Raw genomic sequence first — 9,275 nt, forward strand, 5'->3', positions numbered from 1 at the left:
TTTGCCCAGCCCCAAACAGCTTCAGATTCATACCAGAGAAGCGGGATTTAACATTTCAATGTCCCAAAACCGTTTTTTCCTAGACCTTGACTGTCCCTGGGTTCTCTGCCTTTGCAAAGAAGGATGTCTGGGACCATTACCCCACCTTACTGAATAAACCACTTCACTTCTAAGTGTGGTTCTGGGGTACTTAACATACCTGTGTCTGTTGCCATTAGCAACGTTACAATATCGTGCAATGTGCCCGTATTCCCTGCATGCAAAACAAAGGATAGCTCTCCTCCTTGCATAATACCTAGTCTGGGCACATGGCGATTTGATTTGGCGCACAACATTAACCATCCTAGCATGACTAGATCCCACACTACTATCTGTATTGAGTCCACTTACCACGGACTCATCTGAGGAATCTTCTGGCCTTGTGTTAATGCTTTCAACTCCAGGGTCAGACACATTGTCCATCTCCATTCCTGAGTCGGTTCCACTATCTAAACCACAGTCCTATGACTTATCCATGCTTACAGCCCATACATTGCCTCTAATACCAGACACATTACTCTCCAACGGTTGCTTCAATGACTCCTGTGCGTGCGTCAGGCTTTCAGATAAACATTCATTCTCCTTGCGCAGCTCAGTATTACTCCTCACAGTACATTCATAATTAGCGCTAACTTCAGCTGCCTGCTGGACAAGAGTTCTCAATTTAACAATTTCCACTTTTAAATCTTCCACTTCTCCTTCCAAACTCAGCTTCAGCCTACAAGACTCCTGATATTTATCCACTATCCACCCAGCAGCAAAAATCAGAGCATACTTGCCTTTCCTTTTGCGCCATTTTTTGGTACCGATCAGGTTTGCTACACAATTCTGGGCCTGCAGCCATGGATCAATAGATCCCTGCATAGCCTGAAGAATGGCCGCCGTGTCCTTCAACTTTGCTACTTCTTTAAAAATACTTTCCATTGCACAAAAAACAAACACCACAATGGTTGCTACAAAAAAAAAAACACTAGTACCAATTTCTAGGATTTGTCCCAATACTTTTGGCACAGAACCTTTCTACACTGTAGTACCCGTATTAATTAGGCCAAACAAGTCTACAATTCAGTGTAACAGCCACAGATATACAAACATTAAGCAGAATCATCAACTATAGGACGATTTCACCACTAAACTGCCACTAATGTTCACACAATGATTCCTGTATCAGACTGATCACTGAGCTATAACATAACCGAACACTCCACTGATATCCAGCATAAAACTTATCAAAACAAAATCAAACTGTACATAGAAAGGTTACAAAAAGACAAGATAACTATTCGACAAAACTAACATTTCAGCTCGCTTTCCATAGTAAACTTAACTAAGATGGCCGACAAGCACATGGTAAAGATGGCCGACAAGCACATGGTCATCACACAGAGGAAATCAAGATAGTGTGTACAAAATCCAGCAATAAAAACAGTTTCTATATTTCCTGTTCCCTACCCCTTGAAACCAGAGCAAAACCTCCACTCTGTGGGTGATTTACAGGTTAACAATATAAAAATACTCTCTAAATGCTGTCTCTAATGTACAAACACTAAAACCAATTGCTGCCTCTATAAACCTCTATAAAATTGCCTCTTACAAAATCACAGTAACATAAAAGTTAAGGAGTTACAAAAAACACAATATCCTGTACTACTCATCATACAATCTCTGTTCAATCAACCTACCATATCCTCACACCCCTTGACGCAGCAGATAACAACCACATACACCAAAAGATTCCTAGCTCGCCATCTGTTGTGGTAAATATTAATAGTTGTAATCTGCTCGCATCAAAGTTTGTGTAAGGAAAAAGGTGAATCCCTTCTCTCAGCCCCAGTCAGAGACAAACCCAGGTGTTTCCATCTTGATTGAAAATTCTGAGCAACTCCTTCCGCCCTGCTCAGTCTGCTCACCTTTATTTACTAACAAAAGGTGTAAAAGGGGCTGGCCCAAGACAAGGACACAGGAAGTGACAACATGCAGGAAGTGATGTCCAAAGTACCCTCTGCTAGAGCGCTCCTTGGCTAACTCAGACACAGGGAGACAGATGACAATCTATAAAAACACACACACACATCCTAAAGTAAAATGTCCGCATAATAAAATTTCCACAACACCTCAATCAGTATTTTGTGGAAGCAAGTGTATCGCAGCGCTCAATCAGTATTTAGTGGAAGAAGGTATATAGCAACCTCCAATCAGTATTTGGCGCAAACAGGTATATAGCACCCCTCAATCAGTATTTGGCTGAAACAGGTATATGGCACCCATCAATCAGTATTTTGTGGAAGCAGGTGTATCACAGCCCTCAATCAGTATTTAGTGGAAGAAGGTATATAGCAATAGCACCCCTCAATCAGTATTTTGTGGAAGAAGGTATATAGAAACCCCCAATCAGTATTTGGCAGAAACTGGTATATAGCACCCCTCAATCAGTATTTGGCGGAAACTGGTATAAGGCACCCCTCAATCCATATTTTGTGGAAGCAGGTGTATCGCAGCTCTCAATCAGTATTTGGTGGAAGAAGGTATATAGCAATAGCACCCCTCAATCAGTATTTTGTGGAAGAAGGTATATGGCACCCCTCAATCAGTATTTGGCGGAAACAGGTATATAGCACCCCTCAATCAGTATTTGGCGGAAACTAGTATATAGCACCCCTCAATCAGGATTTTGTGGAAGCAGGTATATCACAGCCCTCAAGCTGTTTTTGGGGGGCAACAGGTATATCACACCCATTGCAATTAGTTACTCCAATAGCGTTTGTCCCTCTATCTAGCTGCAGTATCGCAGCAGAACCCCACACAACTTCTGCACAATACAAATGCACTATAATATACTTTCTATGTTAGATAGTATATTATATCACACCTATCGATAGCACACCTATACCAGTCCTTAAAAGGACTTTTGTGGACCTATTAGCTAGCGTTTGGTGTCCCTAACAGTCTGTCCCTGCTCCACAAAGCAACCTCTCCCTACACTGGCAAAACACAGAATGCAATATGGCTGCCAGATCGGGTTCTGTTATAGGGATGGGGGGGTGTCTATGTGCTGAAACGTCTGAATTAGCTGTCGTGTCCCACCTGATGGATGTTTAATGGGTTAAAGTTTGGCGCAATGCAAAAGAATATGGCGCATGCGAACATCGCCATATGTTCGGTGAATCGCAAACGAGCAGTTTGCCGCGAAACGACTGCCGGGCGAACCGCAAGGCCATCTCTAATGTAGAGTTTCCCCCTGATACCGGGGGCTGCAACTCACCAGATTGGGTTGTGCTGAACCAGGAACAACGCTGGAAAACTCAGAGCAGCTCCCTTAAGCTACTGGCGGCCACTGACGGGTCCCAAAAATGCACTCAATAATAAATAAACATAAAAATTGGCAAAGGATGGGGTGCTCAGTTTTACCACACTTTAATAAATACAATATTTAAAACCTATATCTTAAAAACAAAGTCATCGGATCTATTGCAACGCATCTTGCTGCGCCCAAACGAACCATCGGCTTTCTCAGGCTTGACCCGGACTGACTGCAAATTGCCGAAATTTAAACTGATTATCAGGAAATGAGGTCATCATTAATTTACCCTCCCCCCCCCCAATTTAAAACAATTGAACATTTTAATAAAACAAAAGGAAGAAGTAATGTGTGCTTTGGTTGATTTTTTAGTGTTTCTAATGTCCCATTCAGACTGAGCAAGCTGATGGTTCGTTCGGTGAAATGTGTTGCAATAGACCCGATCACTTAGTTTTAAAGACATACTTTTTCTTGCAACTGTATATAAAACATATGTGAACTCTTTGGAATGATATGGATTTCTGCACAAATTGGTCATAAAATGTGATCTGATCTTCATCTAAGTCACAACAATAGACAATCACAGTCTGCTTAAACTAATAACACACAAAGAATTAAATGTTACCATGTTTTTATTGAACACCATGTAAACATTCACAGTGCAGGTGGAAAAAGTATGTGAACCCTTGGATTTAATAACTGGTTGAACCTCATTTGGCAGCAATAACTTCAACCAAACGTTTCCTGTAGTTGCAGATCAGGTATATAGTGCAGTGTCCCACTACGTGATTGTCGGCGCCGGAAACTTGCTTTATGATCCTACATGTAAAAACCACATAATGACATGGGAGAATATGACATAAAATGAATTACAGCATACAGGCATAAGCCTGTATGCTGTAATTCATCTCATGTCATATTCTCCCATGTCATTATGTGTTTTTTTACATGTAAGATCCTTTACACAAGCCTAGTTAGGGTGCACGCCACTAGTTTCTCCACAAGATGGGGCAGTGTTACAGTGTATACAGGTGAAACTCGAAAAATTAGAATATTGTGCAAAAGTCTATTTATTTCAGTAATAAAATTCTAATCTTAAACTGCATTAATGCAATTCCTTTTAATTTCCGTGTAAAGGTTCAATATTCTAGGCTTAAAGTGTCACACTCTAGTCAGCTAATAATCCATATCCCCTGAGCAAAGGGAACCTTAAAATTGTGACTTTGGGGTTTCATAAACTGTAAGCCATAATCATCCAAATTATAACAAATAAAGGCTTAAAATATCTCGCTGTGCATGTAATGAGTCTATCTCATATGTTAGTTTCACCTTTTAAGTTGCATTACTGAAATAAATGAACTTTGCACGATATTCAAATTTTTCGAGTTTCACCTGTATATAGCTTAGCTCAGGCCAAGTTAGGCAGTTCCAGTCTAGACTAGTTTTAGTCAGAGAGCAGCCATGATGTAGCTGCCTGCTGGAGGGAGGCCTCCTGCCTCTCTGCTCTCTCCCTGTTGGCTCCACAGCCCAGGGTTAAAGCCACAAGATTCAGCCCAGAGGTGAGAAGACCACTTCTACAGCTCACTCCATCTGTCAGAAAAGCACTGGAAAATAGAGGTTCAAGGATTCTGAAAACCACCTTCAAGTCAGGTTAGAATCAGGCGAGAGTTTTCACCAGCCTAAGACTTTTATGCTTCAAGAGCCTAGTCTGAAGCAGTAGCTTTCACATATATATATATATATATATATATATACACTGCGTGCAAAATTATTAGGCAAATGAGTATTTTGACCACATCATCCTCTTTATGCATGTTGTCTTACTCCAAGCTGTATAGGCTCGAAAGCCTACTACCAATTAAGCATATTAGGTGATGTGCATCTCTGTAATGAGAAGGGGTGTGGTCTAATGACATCAACACCCTATATTAGGTGTGCATAATTATTAGGCAACTTCCTTTCCTTTGGCAAAATGGGTCAAAAGAAGGACTTGACAGGCTCAGAAAAGTCAAAAATAGTGAGATATCTTGCAGAGGGATGCAGCACTCTTAAAATTGCAAAGCTTCTGAAGCGTGATCATCGAACAATCAAGCGTTTCATTCAAAATAGTCAACAGGGTCGCTGTCATGGTCTTACCTGCTTGCTGCTCTCCTCTCGTTTGACATGTGCTGGCGGCCATCTTGGGTCCTGGGTTTCTTGTAGCCTTCCACCCTGCGGCTCCTCCTTCCCGTGGAGGAGCTGGATGCCTAGCTCATATACTATAGGAGGTCTGTGGCTTCAGTTCCTTGCTTGGTCCTCTTGTGTTCACATGCTTCTAAGACTGCTGCTTGCTTCTGGTTCCTGATCCTGGCTTCGTCCTGGACTACCCTGCTGGTTCCTGATCCTGGCTTCGTCTGACTACCATGCTGGTTCCTGATCCTGGCTCTCGTCTGACTACCCTGCTGGTTCCTGATCTGGCTTCGTCTGACTACCCTTCTGGTTCCTGACCTCTGGCTTCGCAAAGACTCTGCTCGGTTTACCATCCGTTTGGACTTTTGCTTTACAGCTTTATTTTCAATAAAGCCTTCTATTTTCACTTATCTCTTGTTGTACGTCTGGTTCATGGTTCCGTGACATTAGGACCAAGCCATGAATTCTGACGGTACAGGGACCATCCTCGCTACCCACGCTGGTTGCCAGACTTGATCAGCAGGATCAGCCTGTTGGGTCGGTTCGCTGTGCGTTGCAAACCCTGCTTGAACGCACGCTCATTTCGCTCCCGTTGCCGATGGGTCGGGTTGTCGCTCCTGGGCTCGCCTCCTACTGCCGCTCCGGTTGTTGCGCCAGAGTCTACACCCGAACACTGTTGTTGCGCCTGCGGTGTTTCGGGGTATGACCGGTTCTGCCCCTCTTCCACGGCGGCTTTGGGGGAGAGCCAACTCAGTGCCGAGGTTTCCTTAACCAGGTGGGCATTTATTTCGAGTTGCTGCCACATGCCTTTCCTACTGAGAGATCAAAGGTGGGCTTCTTGATCTCGCTGCTCTCGGACAAGGCCTTGGCCTGGGCCAGCCCTTTATGGGAGAACAACAATCCGGTGGTTGCCGAGTTTTCCGGTTTTGTTGCTTCTCTTCGGAAGGTATTCGATGTGCCGGCTCGTGCTGCCTCTGCTGCGAAGCTCCTTATGTCCATCAGACAGGGTTCACGATCCGTAGCTGAATTACGCCATTGAGTTTGTACCCCTGGCAGCAGAGGTGGGCTGGAATAATGAGGCTCTGGTCGCTGCTTTCTCTCATGGTCTCTCGGATGCCTTGAAGGATGAGGTTGCAGCTAAGGACCTACCAGTTGAAGCTCGAGTCTCTTATTTCTTTCCTGATTTTGATTGACACCAGAATCAGGGAGAGACCTTCCTTTAAGGAGAACCTGCGGAGGCCCTTCTAACAGATTGGTGCCTACGTTTGCTGTCCCACCCGTGCCTCCCTCTCCTCCCACGCCTCCTGGGGATGACTTGTCTGGGGGTGAACCCATGCAGCTGGGGTTTGCTCGCCTGTCCGAGGGGGAGAGGGCACTCCGGAGACGCGAGGGCCGATGCATGTACTGTGGTCTCGGTGGGCGCCGTCGCATTGCATGTCCGAACCGTCCGGGAAACGCTCGTACCCTGAGATCCTGTCGGGGGCAGATCTTGGGTGGAGTCTCCTCGTCCCCGGTTTCCCGTGTTGACAAACCACTGATCACTGTTGTCCTCTCCTGGGTCGGGGGCTCGGGTGACGACCCAGGCGTTGGTGGACTCTGGTGCTGGTGGTTTGTTCATTTGATAGTGTGTTCGCTGCCGCCAATCCATTCCTCTGCAGGCTCGAGGTTCCCCCACTGGCTCTTGAGGCGATAGACGGCAGACCCCTTCTGCCGCCACCCGTGATCATGAAGCCCTTCCAGTGGGGATAGCCATTGGATGCCCGTTCACAGCGAGTCGGTCTGCCTCAGGTTATTTCGTCTCCACACTACTCGGTGGTCTTGGGGTACCCCTGGCTCCAGAAGCATAATCCGACTTCGAATTGGGAGATCGGTCGAGATCCTCTCCGTGGTCACCGCCAGTGTGGGGCTAGTTGCTTCCATGGGTCTGTCAAGTTGCTGTGTACTTCCTCGGACTCTCTGTTGCCTCCTGAATACGAGGAGTACCGGGATGTATTCGATAAGGTGCGCGCGGTTGCCCTACCCTCCCGCACCGCCCATACGATTGTGCCATAGAGTTACAATCTGGTGCCGTTCCTCCTCGTGGCAAAGTCTATCCACTGTCGGTAGCGGAGAAGTGAGGCCCATGGAGGAGTACGTGAGGGAGGCGCTTTCACGCGGACACATTCGCAAATCTTCGTCCCCGGCAGGGGCTGGATTTTTCTTTGTGAAAAAGAAGGGCGGTGAGTTGAGGCCTTGCATCGATTACAGGGGTCTCAATCGCATCACGATCAAGAACGCTTACCCGATACCCTTGATTTCCGAGCTGTTCGATCGCCTTAAAGGGGCCACGGTCTTTACCAAACTCGACTGCGGGCGCATATATACCTGGTAAGGATCAAGGCGGGCGATGAGTGGAAGACCGCGTTTAACACCAGGACCCGGTCATTACGAATCCTTGGTTATGCCCTTTGGGTTGTGCAATGCGCCCGCAGTCTTTCAGGAATTCATCAACGATGTTTTCCGTGACTGTTGCAGCCAGTGTGTGGTAGTCTATTTGGATGACAATCTTGGTATATTCTGAATCCATGGAGGCCCACATTCTGGATGTCAGACGAGTGTTGCAACGGTAAACGAGAGAACAAGCTGTTCGGTAAGCTTGAGAAATGCGAATTTCACCGATCCCAGGTAACCTTCTTAGGTTACATCATTTCCGCTGAGGGGTTCTCCATGGATCCTGAGAAGGTTTCGGCTGTCTTACAGTGGCCCCAGCCCAGTGGTCTTCGTTCCCTGCAGCGCTTTTTGGGCTTCGCCAATTATTATCGGAAGTTCATCAGGGACTTTTCCACGCTGGCCAAGCCTCTCACGGATCTGACCAGGAAGGGCAGTAATTCCCAGGTCTGGCCGCTCGAGGCCATCCGAGCTTTTGAGGCCCTAAAGTCCGCCTTTGTGTCGGCTCCGATTCTGTCGCATCCCAACCCTGGGTTGCCCTTTGTCCTCGAGGTGGACGCGTCTGAGACGGGAGTAGGCGCCCTTCTGTCTCAGCGTAGAACACCAGAGGGTCCTCTGCTTCCTTGTGGGTTTTACTCCCGGAAACTGTCTTCCGCGGAGTGCAACTATCAGATTGGTGACAGGGAGTTATTGGCCATCGTGCAGGCCCTTAAAGAATGGAGGCACTTGCTCGAGGGTTCGGTGGTTCCGGTTCTCATCCTGACGGACCACAAGAATCTGACCTACCTTTCTGAGGCCAAGAGATTGACACCACGTCAGGCCAGATGGGCTCTGTTCTTGTCACGTTTTAATTACGTGGTCTCCTACCTACCGCTTCCAAGAACATCAGGGCGGATGCCTTATCACGGCAGTACTCCGAGCTGTCCAGGGAGGAGTCGATTCCGACTTCGGTCATACCTCCGAATCAGATCTGGCCGCCATTCGCCCAGCCTGACCTCTCCCCTGGGTGAGCAGATTTTGGCGCTCAATCTGGTGCTCCCTCTGGGAGACCCAACGGCAGATGTTTTGTGCCTGAGGAGTTGCGCACTCGGTTGTTGCGAACCTACCATAACTCCAAGACCGCGAGGCATCTGGAAAGAATCAGCTGTCCTGGGCTGTTTCACGTCTGTTCTGGTGGCCTTTCCCTACGTTCCGACATCGCCGCATATGTAGCGGCATGCTCGTTTGTGCCCAGAGTAAGATCCCCTCGGCACCTTCCGTTGGGCCTTCTGCAAACCCATAGCACCGGGGAGCGCCCATGGTCACACCTGGGGATGGATTTTCATTGTGGACCTCCCTGCAT

At 46.9% G+C, this 9,275-nt stretch overlaps 1 long non-coding RNA gene across 1 annotated transcript; it reads right to left on the reverse strand.

The window, feature by feature from the left end:
* Positions 1 to 1,554: 1,554 nt before the first annotated feature.
* LOC121002343 lies at positions 1,555 to 3,032 on the reverse strand. Its single transcript, XR_005779288.1, has 3 exons — positions 3,022 to 3,032; positions 2,842 to 2,845; positions 1,555 to 1,717 (listed from the first exon to the last, which is right to left on the reverse strand). It is a non-coding gene; the product is annotated as an uncharacterized LOC121002343 (long non-coding RNA).
* Positions 3,033 to 9,275: the final 6,243 nt, after the last annotated feature.

This window comes from Bufo bufo, chromosome 1 (genome assembly GCF_905171765.1).
Source record: "Bufo bufo chromosome 1, aBufBuf1.1, whole genome shotgun sequence".
Taxonomy (NCBI): domain Eukaryota; kingdom Metazoa; phylum Chordata; class Amphibia; order Anura; family Bufonidae; genus Bufo; species Bufo bufo.